The sequence below is a fragment of the Schistocerca serialis genome, chromosome 4, assembly GCF_023864345.2.
Source record: "Schistocerca serialis cubense isolate TAMUIC-IGC-003099 chromosome 4, iqSchSeri2.2, whole genome shotgun sequence".
Classification (NCBI taxonomy): domain Eukaryota; kingdom Metazoa; phylum Arthropoda; class Insecta; order Orthoptera; family Acrididae; genus Schistocerca; species Schistocerca serialis.
The window spans coordinates 881005161-881019982 of record NC_064641.1 but is presented as its reverse complement, the minus strand read 5'-3'; the positions used below and the strand labels follow the sequence as shown (position 1 = coordinate 881019982).

The following is a 14822-nucleotide window of genomic DNA, read 5'->3' as shown; positions in this document are numbered from 1 at the left end:
CGATTTTTCGAGTTGAATCTCACTATTGCTGAATTTATTAAGGAAAAAGAGTACAGAAATGAAAATTAGAATACATGGAATGGATTATAAGCCAAGCATTTTAAATGGACTTGACTGCACACAGCCCACAAAAACACACTACAAGGTGAAAAACAACTCCTTTCTGATTTAATGGGGATACATCTAAAAAGAAAATCGTTTCATAAAAGGAACACATTCTGACGAACACAGTCCAGTTTCCTAAGCGCACTGCCGTTAAAGAAAACGTAAGGTGTAAAGAATTCAGTGTGGCCTTAAAAGAATTACAAGGATTGTTTCCTAAATTTGTGCTGAGGACACTGCCAATCTTACATCTGTTTTCGAACTTTTTTTGAGACCTTTTGCATTTTCAGTTGAAAATACTGCTTTGTATGTGCTGATGTAACTGATTGATGCGCTAGATACTTCCCATTTTATGAGAAATACTCTTACGTAAAACTATCCAGGATGTCTACATTGCTTTCCTGAGGTAGAGTTTCCACTTCTCCAAAATGAAGTGGCAAAAGTGCTACAATATATTTCGTTTGACATATTTGTGTGAAAGACCTTTTTTCGATTATGAAACTATACAGAGAGTTTCCGTAAGAGAGCGCAAAAATGTAACAGCAACTAGATAATGCTTCACTGAACAATTTGAGGTAGGGAAACTGTGGTCGGAGAAGCCAGCTTTAGGAGATAATAGGAATAAAATCACAGTACTGTGTACTTCTTTTATTTACTTTAGTTACAGTTAACTGCAAATACCATAACTGACACAATGAACGAACCATTTGAACTGCATCTTACAAAATATGCTGAAACTGACGCCCATAAACCTCAATGCAACCATGACATCGGCGAACAAGATTTGGACACACCTTGGCAAATATCCCTGGTGAGTTTTGAATCACATCACAAGCAGCTACAACTCTGGCAACTAATTTCGTCTACGTATCCCCTGGGGTCCCATACACAAGTGACTTTAGATATCCCATAGGAGATAATCAAGGGAAGTCAGGTCACGTTACCTCGCCGGCCATGGAATAGAACCACTTTTTCCAATCCCGCGATCAGGAAATACTTCCTAGTTCTCGTTTCCTTGCAGGAAATGAACAATGTACATGTAAATAAACAGCACAGTACATGTAAACTTGTATGCATGTTACCTGTAAATAAAATGGAAAACAGCACTGCTAGACAAAGCGGTAGACAAGTATAATTCCACATCTCCCTAAGCTGGCTTCTCCGACCCCAGGTTGTTGGCCCTAAATTCGTCAGTGGAGCAGTCTCTACGTCCTGTCACATTTTAGCACAAGCTTATTGAAACACCGTATATATCATAATGTCGGTGAAACTGTCTGAGTCTGTGTGTACGTTGACAGTTTGTACAGACAAAAATTGCATTATCTCTTCAGCGCGCCAAAAATAATTAAACAATACTGAAAATTTGTTTTGTTTGTGATCTACGAGGGTAAGTCAATTATTATCCGCAAAGTAGTTATAAAATTTTATTGTAATCAAATAGGAAACTTACAAGAACATCATTTTTCGACAGAGTCTCCTTGCGTTTCACTGCACTTGGTCCATCGTTGTGCAAGCATCCTGATGCCCTCATAAGAGAAGATTCTTGCTTGTGCTGCGAGCCAGGAATGCACCGCTTCTTTCTTCGTCGGAGGCAAATCGACGGCCCCTTAATGCCTGTTTGAGTGGATCAAACAAGTGATAGTCAGAAGGGACCAGATCGGGACTATATGGAGGATGATCCAATACTTCAGATTTGAATTTCTGGAGCGTTTCAGCAGTGTGGGCAGTAGTATGCGGACGGGCATTGTCGTGCAACAACACAACGCCCTTTGACAGCAATTCTCGGCGTTTACATCGAATTGCAGGCTTTAACCTGGCAGTAAGCATTTCACTGTAACGTACACTGTATATTGTTGTGCCCCTTTTCCCATAATGTTCCAGTACTGGACCTTGTGCGTCCCAAAAAACCGTAAGCATCAGTTTACCTGCGAACGGTCAGGTCTTGAACTTTTTGTTGAACGGCGAATTTGGATGGTTCCACTCCACACTCTGCCATTTACTCTCCGGCTCGTAATTATGGATCCATATTTCGTCGCCAGTAATGATCCTGTCTAAGAAGTTTTCCCCTTCGTTACCATGACGATCCGAATGTTTTTTACAGATGTCCAAGCGCATCTGTCTATGTAACTGTGTGAGTTGTTTTGGGACCAATCTTGCACAAACGTTATGAAACCCAAGTCTGTTGTGGATGATTTCGTTGGCAGAACCGAGACTAATTTTCAGACGCTGTGCCACTTCGTCAAAAGTTGATCGTCTGTCTATGAGAATCATTTAACGTGAATGCTCAATGGTTTCTTCATTTGTGGCGGTAAATAGTCGTCCGGCTCCTTTATCGTGCGTAACACTTGTGCGATCATTTCGGAATTTTTCAATCCATTCGTAGACACTCCGATGTGGCAAAACACTGTTCCCGTGCTGTACCGAAAGTCTTTGATGAATTTAGACACCTGATACGCCTTCCGACCACAAAAATCGGATCACTGAACGTTGCTCTTCTTTGGTGCAAATAGACAGCTGTAACGAAACTAAACTAGCTACTTGAAAATTGCAAAGATATAACAACAAATAAACAAAGCATGCGTCATCAACGTAAAACAACAGTACTACCAAAATAAATAAAAATATAACTAAATTGCGGATAATAATTGATTTACCCTCGTATGTTGTTGCGAAATATAAAATCAAGGCGTACACAGCGCGACTTCACTGCCATCTAAATGCAGCGCATTCGCAGTTTCGTGCACTTCCCCCTCTTTACGCTCAGACAGCGTGGCGTGGCAATGGGGGAAGTTTGCAGTAAAGGTAAGTGCTATGGCTAGCAAGCCGAATTCTCAGCTGCCCCTGGTACAGATGATAGCATATTTTTCAGCTTTTGGCTTGGAGTCGATCGAGATTACCGTCCCATGTCCAATTGTATGGCCCACTTGTTCTGTTTTAGGAAGGCAAATGAAGTACATGTTTGGCGACACCGTCTCTGCGGGAGGGGGAGGAGAGAGGGGGGCACTTGAATTTGCGTGCGCTAGGGCCTCATTGGCTAACTTCAATGCCATCTAACTCCGAAACTGTGAAACGTACCGATTTTTTTTCTTAACAATTATTCCTCAGTGCAGCCTACCCAGAAACGGCCTTAAAAATTTTTCAGACTGATCACTCTGTATGCGATCGAGGCAGCAGAATCGATCATTCTCTGTCGGATGTCATCTATTAATTGCTGGAATAGGTTTTTGGCGCCTGTATTGCGAAGATTTACATTTAATTCCCATGAGCATCTATATACACTATTGTATCGGCTCTAGTTACGTGTTAATATCCTAGCAGCATGTCTCTCTATGCCTTCAGTACCTCTTGTTGGACCAACTTGAAAATGACTATAAACGGTGAAGCGGTACGCTCTAGTTGGGCGCACGATCGTCTTGTATTCAGTTTCCTTTTAACAGCTCATTCTGAGTACTTTTTCAGCTAGTTTAAGACGTTTGTTCCTCATAGGTCTTATTGATATGTTCGTTATATTTAGAACCCTAGTGTTCAAAAGCTAAGCATATTGACGAAAACACGCAAATTAAAAGAGAAAATATAAGCAATCACCCAACATCACCGTAAATATTTACCCATGAACCCTGCTTGATCGCTCTTTATAGGAAAGGATTAGTCTGCACTGTGAATAGCGGCTTAGTTGGTTGGTTGGTTGTTTGGGGAAGGAGACCAGACAGCGTGGTCATCGGTCTCATCGGATTAGGGAAGTATGGGGAAGGAAGTCGGCCGTGCCCTTTCAGAGGAACCATCCCGGCATTTGCCTGGAGTGATTTAGGGAAATCACGGAAAACCTAAATCAGGATGGCCAGACCCGGGATTGAACCGTCGTCCTCGAATAGCGGCTTAACTGAAAGATAAACACAAATAGGGCATGAAATCATTCATGTTCTGTCGTTAGGAACTTGCTTATTCTGTATAAGAAATATTAGTAAATAATAATAGTGACGCTGTCATTGTTAGTTGGTAATATTTACTGGCAAAATGCAACGTAACGCCAGATTGCGTACTTACGGCTATCCTGTGTGGCCGTTTTTCAGTACGACTTGAAAAGAGAGAGAGATTATTAATTCTACATCTACATTTATACTCCGCAAGCCACCTAACGGCGTTTGGCGCGTTACGTGCCACTGTCATTACCTCCCTTTCCTGTTCCAGTCGCGTATGGTTCGCGGGAAGAACGACTACCGCAAAGCCTCCGTGCGCGCTCGAATCTCTCTAATTTTACATTCGTGATCTCCTCGCGAGGTATAAGTGGGGGGATGCAATATATTCGATAACTCATCCAGAAACGCACCCTCTCCAAACCTGGACAGCAAGCTACACCGCGATGCAGAGCGCCTCTCTTGCAGGGTCTGCCACTTGAGTTTCCTAAACATCTCCGTAACGCTATCACGCTTACCAGATAACCCTGTGACGAAACGCACCGCTCTTCTTTGGATCTTCTCTATCTCCTCCGTCAACCCGACCTGGTACGGATCCCACACTGATGAGCAATACCTAAGTATAGGTCGAACGAGTGTTTTGTAAGCCACGTCCTTTGTTGATGGACTACATTTTCTAAGGACTCTCCCAATGAATCTCAACCTGGTACCCGACTTACCAACAATTAATTTTATATGATAATTCCACTTCAAATCGTTCCGCACGCATACTCCCAGAAATTTTACGGAAGTAACTGCTACCAGTGTTTGGTCCGCTATCATATAACCTTATTGATGCGTCGGTTCTCGATTGTGTTCAGGAGACGTACGGATTGATTGCGCGAATAATTGATCTTTTGACCCGGATTGCCTTCACGCAATGAGAGTCTTCGATGAAAATACCTAAGGGACCTACTTGAATATAAAAATGGAAATGAAAGCAAAGCAGTGGAATCTCGTAAGAGAAAGATTAACAGATCGGAAGTTGAACACATTAGTGGTCTCCCAAATACAATCGAGACACTGCGATAAAGAACGAACCTGTAACAAAGCTCATATACAATTTGAACATCATTTTTGGTTAGTGAAAGAAAAGAATAAGAACAAAATTACTGCATCGTAAGATATTAACATATTTTGAACAAATTGGCTTTAAACTTCTAGACATTGACAAATACATCTGATATTTCTTTTGTACATGGCGCAGTCCAATAATCGCTGCTTTGTCAGTCCGTTCCTTCTTAAAATTTAATGCCCTTGCTTGTGCGTAAGTACATACACTCCTACAAATGGAAAAAAGAACACATTGACACCGGTGTGTCAGACCCACCACACTTGCTCCGGACACTGCGAGAGGGCTGTACAAGCAATGATCACACGCACGGCACAGCGGACACACCAGGAACCGCGGTGTTCGCCGTCGAATGGCGCTAGCTGCGCAGCATTTGTGCACCGCCGCCGTCAGTGTCAGCCAGTTTGCCGTGGCATACGGAGCTCCATCGCAGTCTTTAACACTGGTAGCATGCCGCGACAGCGTGGACGTGATCCGTATGTGCAGTTGACGGACTTTGAGCGAGGGCGTATAGTGGGCATGCGGGAGGCCGGGTGGACGTACCGCCGAATTGCTCAACACGTGGGGCGTGAGGTCTCCACAGTACATCGATGTTGTCGCCAGTGGTCGGCGGAAGGTGCACGTGCCCGTCGACCTGGGACCGGACCGCAGCGACGCACGGATGCACGCCAAGACCGTAGGATCCTACGCAGTGCCGTAGGGGACCGCACCGCCACTTCCCAGCAAATTAGGGACACTGTTGCTCCTGGGGTATCGGCGAGGACCATTCGCAACCGTCTCCATGAAGCTGGGCTACGGTCCCGCACACCGTTAGGCCGTCTTCCGCTCACACCCCAACATCGTGCAGCCCGCCTCCAGTGGTGTCGCGACAGGCGTGAATGGAGGAACGAATGGAGACGTGTCGTCTTCAGCGATGAGAGTCGCTTCTGCCTTGGTGCCAATGATGGTCGTATGCGTGTTTGGCGCCGTGCAGGTGAGCGCCACAATCAGGACTGCATACGACCGAGGCACACAGGTCCAACACCCGGCATCATGGTGTGGGGAGCGATCTCCTACACTGGCCGTACACCTCTGGTGATCGTCGAGGGGACACTGAATAGTGCACGGTACATCCAAACCGTCATCGAACCCATCGTTCTACCATTCCTAGACCGTCAAGGGAACTTGCTGTTCCAACAGGACAATGCACGTCCGCATGTATCCCGTGCCACCCAACGTGCTCTAGAAGGTGTAAGTCAACTACCCTGGCCAGCAAGATCTCCGGATCTGTCCCCCATTGAGCATGTTTGGGACTGGATGAAGCGTCGTCTCACGCGGTCTGCACGTCCAGCACGAACGCTGGTCCAACTGAGGCGCCAGGTGGAAATGGCATGGCAAGCCGTTCCACAGGACTACTTCCAGCATCTCTACGATCGTCTCCATGGGAGAATAGCAGCCTGCATTGCTGCGAAAGGTGGATATACCCTGTACTAGTGCCGACATTGTGCATGCTCTGTTGCCTGTGTCTATGTGCCTGTGGTTCTGTCAGTGTGATCATGTGATGTATCTGACCCCAGGAATGTGTCAATAAAGTTTCCCCTTCCTGGGACAATGAATTCACGGTGTTCTTATTTCAATTTCCAGGAGTGTAGTATCCTCACCCGAGTTACCGAAATATTTGTTCGTCGTTTCACATAGCTTTTACACAAAATAAAAATACAACTTGTAGCAATGCTATGTAGTACGTCTTAACATGTCGGCGACCAAAAGTACAGGGAATAATGAAGTCTCTAGAATATTTCTTAACAAAAGATAGATTGTTCTTTCGCAGCTTTCGCAGCTTCTCGCTATCAAGCGCTGCGGCAGTGATTTTAAATATCTGCGCCCAGCGGGTCATAGTGTTTATTTAGAGTATTTTAAATGCTGGACGCGCGTCTTGGTATAGGTGCACATTTAAAAAAATATTTCGTCTCTTTACTCTCGTGCTGTGATGCTTAGCATCTTTACGAACTACATCTCGTTGGCTGTCCTTTTCTTTCATGACAAATACCTCGTATGCAAAGTATCTGAAATCCAATAATATTACAATGTATCAGCCCTGTTTGTCCGTTCATAGTGAAGTTCACAACATAATGCCACTAGACGCCGTTTGAACCCTGTTTTCTATAGTAAAATACTCGGCCGCCCAGACACAGACCCCAGTCTCGTTATCCTTGGATGTGCCATTTCGAGGCATGCCGACAGTTTCGAGACACAGGAGATGTTCGTCGTACGCTAGTACAAGGTTGACCAGTAATAACCACCACACAGCAGGACCGATATCTGGCCGTAACCAGTCGACGCAATAGGAGAACCCAGTAAGACAGCTGGCTGCAGAACTTGCAGCTGACTCACAAGTTTGCTGTTTCCCGACAAACTGTGTGTCCCTGGCCCAGAACAGCAGGGCTGTTTGCCAGACGTCCGGCTATGTGCATCCCGCTCACACCAGCAGAGGCGGGGCCGTGTGCTGTGAAGTTTCCAACATGAAAACTGGACCGTGAATGAGTGGAGGACTGTGCTCTGCACAGATGAATCCCGCTTCAGTCTGCAAGATGATTGTCGTCGTTCATTACTCTGGAGAGTAGCTGATAGCCGATACAAGACAACATCGTGGTGACGGCATGATGCTTGTGGGAGGCATCATGTTTACTGGTCGTACGGAGCTGTACATCCACATTGGTGGTGGTGGGAGGGATACTATAAACCATGAGAGCTACAGAGATGAGGAACTGCTACGACATGTTCATCTTTTCAGAGGTTCAGTTGGTCCAGACTTCCTCTTTATGGGCGATAACGCCCGTCCTCATCGAGTCGTTCTTGTGGATGACTGTCTTGAAGGTGAAGATATCAGTCGCTTGGACTAGCCAGTGAGGTCCCTGGATATGGACCCTACAGAACATGCCTGGAATGCATTTAGGAGGTGAACTGAAGACCGTCAGCCGCCCCAAGAACATTTCTTCGCATCGCAAAAAATCTAAGAAAGCGACTGACTTTACCTGGCAAATCTGTTACACTGTCAAGAAAATTAGAGTCCATATTACATTTCCTCGGGGGACATCTGTTACATTCACTTTTGAAATGTATTCGCAGTTGTGAAAATGAACGACCATCAGCTGTGTAAGGAAACGACGACAACGAAAATTTGTGCCGGACCGGCTCTCCAACCCAGATTTCGCATTTCGCGGTCGCTTTAACCCGTGCACGATTCACGGCCACTACCAAACTTTCGCATGTCGTCGTCCCTGCGTCATAACCTGCACTCGTACACACATTATGTATTTCCCATACAGCAGAGACGTGAATCCATGTCTGAAGGAATAGTGCATCGTTCAGACATTGCAGTATCACATTCGCTTCTATTGACACTGGCCTGCATAGAGATTTCTATTAGTCCAAATTTATTCTAGCCAATCACACATCTGAGAAAATATTATGCCTGTATTTTGGTTATCAGTTGACTGTTTGATGCAGTTTTGAACTGCCCTCGGATAAAAATGTAGGAGGCCCAAATTTCGTCATCGCAGTGTGTTAGGACCTATATAAGACCTGAAATTTTATGGAAAAGGCTATAAATTAATGTACACAGGGTATCCCACGAGGTACTTGTCGAAAAGAAGAGATGTGCCTTAAAGTAGCGAAAATGAAGAAATGTTCATAGCTCCTAAAGGTATGCACTTTCAAGCCAGTGTTTACTGGACATTTCTTCTTGTTTTGGTCCATACTATCTCTTCCCAAAATATTGAAAGCAAAGAGATTGAAGTAGAAGAAATTTGTTTCACAGTATCGAATATGAAGCCCATATTTACTAGATTTTTGCTTCGAATAATCATTCCCGTCATACCCCTGAATATTGAAAATCGCTGATGATGACAACATCGAAACATGTTTGGGTAATCAGAGGAAAATAAGAAATCGTATGTTGCTATGGATCATAAGAGAACTCTGCTCATTGATTTTATTCTGTTCTTTGGTCTCAAAACTAGTTAAATGAAGACCTGCACGCTAGTCTGTTGTGTTGAGCCATTTGAATCTGCTTACTGTAGCCAAGCCTTGGGGTCAGATTTTACCGCCCCCCCCCCCCCCCCCCCCCTCCCTTCATTATTTCACCACCACCACCACACATACGCACACATTTCGCTCCATTACCAAATTTATAATAAGTTGATTCACCTGGATGTGTCCTATCAACCTTCCCCTTCAAGCTGTAACATACGTTTCTTTTCTCACAACTAAATTCAGAACCTCTACGTTAGTTATTCGATATACCGGTGTAATCTTCAGCATTCTCGCCTAGCAATATATTTCAATATTTGTTATTCTCTTCTCCTTTGTTCTGTTTACCGTCCACTTTTTATTTTCTTGTAAGGTTACGGTTACTCTCCGAACAGATGCCTTCACAAAAGACTAACACCAATACTGGAATGGTTATCCTAAGGCGCATGAAATATTTTTCGGGCCAGTTTCATTTTACGGATTCTGTATGTCCACACAGACTATATGGGAACTGTTATTGCTAATTTGATCAAATAGAATAGGAGTTTGTAAGGTGTAAGGATTTAATACAATTTCTTTCTGTGCATAACAGAACTGTCAAAAGTTTACACAGAGCTGTAGCTTGCTAGTACAGCTAGTTCCTAGCCCCTCGCGTATCGCTTGTACTCGCGCCACGGGATTTAACTTGGTGTCACGTGATCGTTGCAGCAGCGCTTGATTCCGTGTCAAACTTTTCGACGTACTTGCAAATCTCGGGCTTGTTTGCAAAGCGAGTACCTTTCACTGTGTCATATCTGGTACACCAATATCATCCATCATACGCCTCATTGTGGCTTGCGGAATACACGTGTATATGCCCTTGACATAGGATGAGGAGTGAAAACATTATGACCACCTTCAAAGTACCGTGTTGATTGACATTCAGAACGAAATACATCAGCGATTATCCGTGGCATGGAATCGATAAAGTTGTTCTACGATAACGTCTTCGATACTTAACCAAAATGTTTCGAAATATGCCAGCGATATATTCACCCACGTTATATCAATACCAAAATTGCTACATCGACTGCCGATATTTTTATTTTATTTTGTATTTTTTTTTCAGAATTTCTGCAAACATTTGAAGCTGTTCTCTGGAACTACAGTGGAACACAATTTTACTCCCACTGTGCAAGCCGGCCGCGGTGGCCGTGCGGTTCTAGGCGCTGCAGTCCGGAACCGCGGGACTGCTACGGTCGCCGGTTCGAATCCTGCCCAGCGCATGGATGTGTGTGATGTCCTTAGGTTAGTTAGGTTTACGTAGTTCTAGGTTGTAGGGGACTGATGAGCTAAGATGTTAAGTCCCATAGTGCTCAGAGCCATTTCAACCCACTGTGCAAAGGACTCTTACTACTTTTTGTGCTTTCATCACGTCCAATCTTCCTCTTTCACTGTGTGAAGCTGTTAAATGAGGCACAGAAGATGAAGTCCGACAGCAGTGAGGGGTGGTGGTGTGAATGGAATAACAAGATTTCCGATGTGAAAAAAAAAAGCACGCCAGCTGGGTTAAAAAACAGTTTCTTCACATCGGCTTTCTTCAGAAACAGTTGCTGAAAATAATGAACAAAATTCTGAATGACAAGACTGGTCGTTGCGGTGGGCGGAGGCTTGTGAGGGAAAATGCTGACGAAATTGGAGCTCGGCCCTACCAGCGGGAACGGCGATTTTGACAATACAGCCGCTAGGTCGCTGGCGTTGGCGTTGGCAGAAATGCAAAAACAGTGAAGTCGAAACCGAAGCACGGATCCATCGGACGCCTTTCATTGTGCCACATACGTACAGTAACCAATGTTAACAAAGTGGTTGTAGCCAAGCGTGAACGTGAATCGTTTTCCGGTCAGTTCTTACTGTAAGTGGGGTAAGCAAGCTGTTAGCTTGTTGATGTACAGAATATCTAATAATAAATCAGTACTTAAATATGCAGCTCTAAAACGGGCGGTATATATACTATGTGCAGCCGATATCTTTGTAGGTAGTTCAGTCGGTGTTTCTCCATCGATATATACACTCCTGGAAATGGAAAAAAGAACACATTGACACCGGTGTGTCAGACCCACCATACTTGCTCCGGACACTGCGAGAGGCCTGTACAAGCAATGATCACACGCACGGCACAGCGGACACACCAGGAACCGCGGTGTTGGCCGTCGAATGGCGCTAGCTGCGCAGCATTTGTGCACCGCCGCCGTCAGTGTCAGCCAGTTTGCCGTGGCATACGGAGCTCCATCGCAGTCTTTAACACTGGTAGCATGCCGCGACAGCGTGGACGTGAATCGTATGTGCAGTTGACGGACTTTGAGCGAGGGCGTATAGTGGGCATGCGGGAGGCCGGGTGGACGTACCGCCGAATTACTCAACACGTGGGGCGTGAGGTCTCCACAGTACATCGATGTTGTCGCCGGTGGTCGGCGGAAGGTGCACGTGCCCGTCGACCTGGGACCGGACCGCAGCGACGCACGGATGCACGCCAAGACCGTAGGATCCTACGCAGTGCCGTAGGGGACCGCACCGCCACTTCCCACCAAATTAGGGACACTGTTGCTCCTGGGGTATCGGCGAGGACCATTCGCAACCGTCTCCATGAAGCTGGGCTACGGTCCCGCACACCGTTAGGCCGTCTTCCGCTCACGCCCCAACATCGTGCAGCCCGCCTCCAGTGGTGTCGCGACAGGCGTGAATGGAGGGACGAATGGAGACGTGTCGTCTTCAGCGATGAGAGTCGCTTCTGCCTTGGTGCCAATGATGGTCGTATGCGTGTTTGGCGCCGTGCAGGTGAGCGCCACAATCAGGACTGCATACGACCGAGGCACACAGGGCCAACACCCGGCATCATGGTGTGGGGAGCGATCTCCTACACTGGCCGTACACCACTGGTGATCGTCGAGGGGACACTGAATAGTGCACGGTACATCCAAACCGTCATCGAACCCATCGTTCTACCATTCCTAGACCGGCAAGGGAACTTGCTGTTCCAACAGGACAATGCACGTCCGCATGTATCCCGTGCCACCCAACGTGCTCTAGAAGGTGTAAGTCAACTACCCTGGCCAGCAAGATCTCCGGATCTGTCCCCCATTGAGCATGTTTGGGACTGGATGAAGCGTCGTCTCACGCGGTCTGCACGTCCAGCACGAACGCTGGTCCAACTGGGGCGCCAGGTGGAAATGGCATGGCAAGCCGTTCCACAGGACTACATCCAGCATCTCTACGATCGTCTCCATGGGAGAATAGCAGCCTGCATTGCTGCGAAAGGTGGATATACACTGTACTAGTGCCGACATTGTGCATGCTCTGTTGCCTGTGTCTATGTGCCTGTGGTTCTGTCAGTGTGATCATGTGATGTATCTGACCCCAGGAATGTGTCAATAAAGTTTCCCCTTCCTGGGACAATGAATTCACGGTGTTCTTATTTCAATTTCCAGGAGTGTAGATACTTTTTTCGTCACGTCGAGTAGATAGGAGTACTATTTTTAACTATCGATATTTCTGATTACCCATATTTTTGAAAATATCAGCAGTCCTAGTATGTGGCATCAAATGTCTTCGGACAGGTTACGCAATTCCCATGAATTATGGAGCGGTGGTTTGAGGGCACGAAGACGCCGCGAGATAGCGTCCCAAATCTGTTCCATCGGTTTCAGATCGGGCCAATACGTGTCCAAAACATTTACTTCAGTTCATTATTACGATTCTCAAATCATTTTGACACAGTTGTGGTCTTTGACTTGAACAGTTCTCCTGCTGGAGGATGCCATCGCCACTGGGAAGCAGATCAAGAATTGAGGGACGCACGCGGTCCGCAACGATGTTTACGTAGTCCACAGATGTCATTATTATTATTACACTACTGGCCATTAAAATTGCTACACCACGAAGATGACGTGCTACAGAAGCGAATTTTAACCGACAGGAAGAAGATGCTGTGATATGCAAATGATTAGCTTTTCAGAGCATTCACACAAGCTTGGCGCCGGTGGCGAAACCTACATCGTGCTGACATGAGGAAAGTTTCCAAGCGATTTCTCATACACAAACAGCAGATGACCGGCGTTGCCTGGTGAAACGTTGTTGTGATGCCTCGTGTAAGGAGGAGAATTGCGTACCATCACGTTTCCGACTTTGATAAAGGTCGGATTGTAGCCTATCGCGATTGCGGTTTATCGTATCGCGACATTGCTGCTCGCGTTGGTCGAGATGCAATGATTGTTAGCAGAATATGGAATCGGTGGGTTCAGGAGGGTAATAACGGAACGCCGTGCTGGATCCCAACGACCTCGTATCACCAGCAGTCGAGATGACAGGCGTCTTATCCGCGTGGATGTAACGCACCGTGCAGCCACGTCTCGATCTCTGAGTCAACAAATGGGGACGTTTTCAAGACAACAACCATCTGCACTAACAGTTCGACGATGTTTGCAGCAGCATGGACTATCAGCTGCGGTTACCCTTGATGCTGCATCACAGACAGGAGCGCCTTCGATGGTGTACTCAACGACGAACCTGGGTGCACGAATAGCAAAACGTAATTTTTTCGGATGAATCCAGGTTCTGTTTACAGCATCATGGTGGTCGCATCCGTGTTTGGCGCACACTGGAAGCGTGTATTAGTGATCGCCATTTTTGTGGACCACCCGTCGTGGTGGTATGGGGTGCCATTGGTTACACGTCTCGGTCATCTCTTGTTCGCATTGACAGCACTTTGAACAGTGGACGTTACATTTAAGATGTGTTACGACCCGTGGCTCTACCCTTCATTCTATTCCAGCGAAACCCTACATTTCAGCAGGATAATGCACGAGCTCATGTTGCAGGTCCTGTACAGGCGTTCCTGGATACAGAAAATATCCGACTGCTGCCCAGGCCAGCACATTCTCCAGATGTCTCACCAGCTGAAAACGTCTGGTCAATGGTGGCCGGGAAACTGGCTCGTCACAATACGCCAGTCACTACTCTTGATGAACTGCGGTATCGTATGGAAGCTGCATGGGCAGCTGTACCTGTACACGGCATCCAATCTCTGTTTGACTCAATGCCCAGGGGTATCAAGGCCGTTACAGCCAGAGGTGGTTTTCTGGGTACTGATTTCTTAGGATCTATGCACCGAAATTGGGTGAAAATGTAATGACATGTCAGTTCTAGTATAATATTTTTGTCAAATGAATACCCGTTTATCATCTGAACTTTTTCTTGGTGTAGCAATTTTAATGGCCAGCCGGCCGCGGTGGCCGTACGGTTCTAGGCGCTTGAGTCCGGACCTGCGGGACTGCTGCGGTTGCAGGTTCGAATCCTGCCTCGGACATGGATGTGTGTGATGTCCTTAGGTTAGTTAGGTTTAAGCAGTTCTATGTTCCAGGGTACTGATGACCTAAGATATTAAGTACCATAGTGCTCAGAGCCATTTGAACCATTTAATGGCCAGCAGTGTAGCAGTTTACGTGAGACGCAAAGTTGTTAGTAGACCTCGTATTTTTGGAGGTGTCGGCTGGACTGTCTGCTCTGAAACAGTCGCGCATTTTACTCTCTGGTCAGATCTGCCACAGATCACCGCCTTCAACACCAGCAGGTTGCGTTCTGTCTTGTGGTGGCCAGTAGTCACAGTGTCTTGGATCTCCAGTGTTTATTCGCAACAATTAGGGACCTGC

At 46.2% G+C, this 14822-nt stretch overlaps 1 protein-coding gene across 1 annotated transcript in view; it reads left to right on the top strand.

The window, feature by feature from the left end:
• Positions 1-14822, top strand: part of LOC126474826 (uncharacterized) — a 135477-nt gene that overhangs the window by 88855 nt on the left and 31800 nt on the right. The window lies entirely within an intron of this gene.